Source organism: Penaeus monodon, chromosome 15 (assembly GCF_015228065.2).
Source record: "Penaeus monodon isolate SGIC_2016 chromosome 15, NSTDA_Pmon_1, whole genome shotgun sequence".
Lineage (NCBI taxonomy): Eukaryota > Metazoa > Arthropoda > Malacostraca > Decapoda > Penaeidae > Penaeus > Penaeus monodon.
In genome coordinates this window covers 28,311,415-28,311,636 of record NC_051400.1, presented here as the reverse complement: position 1 = coordinate 28,311,636, position 222 = coordinate 28,311,415, and the positions used below count along the sequence as shown (strand labels likewise).

General features: G+C 38.3%; 1 protein-coding gene across 1 annotated transcript in view; it reads right to left on the bottom strand.

Moving 5' to 3' along the window:
• Positions 1-222, bottom strand: part of LOC119581906 — a gene marked incomplete at its 3' end in the record, with an annotated part of 85,972 nt that overhangs the window by 58,352 nt on the left and 27,398 nt on the right.

Sequence of the window (222 nt, the reverse complement as noted above, 5' to 3'; positions counted from 1 at the left end):
GAGAAGACAAAAGGCGAATTCATATCAGGTGACAAAAGACCTCATCTTCCCTTCAATGTCCTCGAGAAAAGCCTAAAGAAGCAGAAATGACATGCAGACTTTCGTGCATTTGTCTGTTTCCATCTGTGATGTTTTGTATTCTCGTGTTGTTGTTGTTTTTATATTCCGTGTATCTGTTTTCCTTTATGTTGGAATATTATTTTCTGGGCGCTGAGAAAAGAG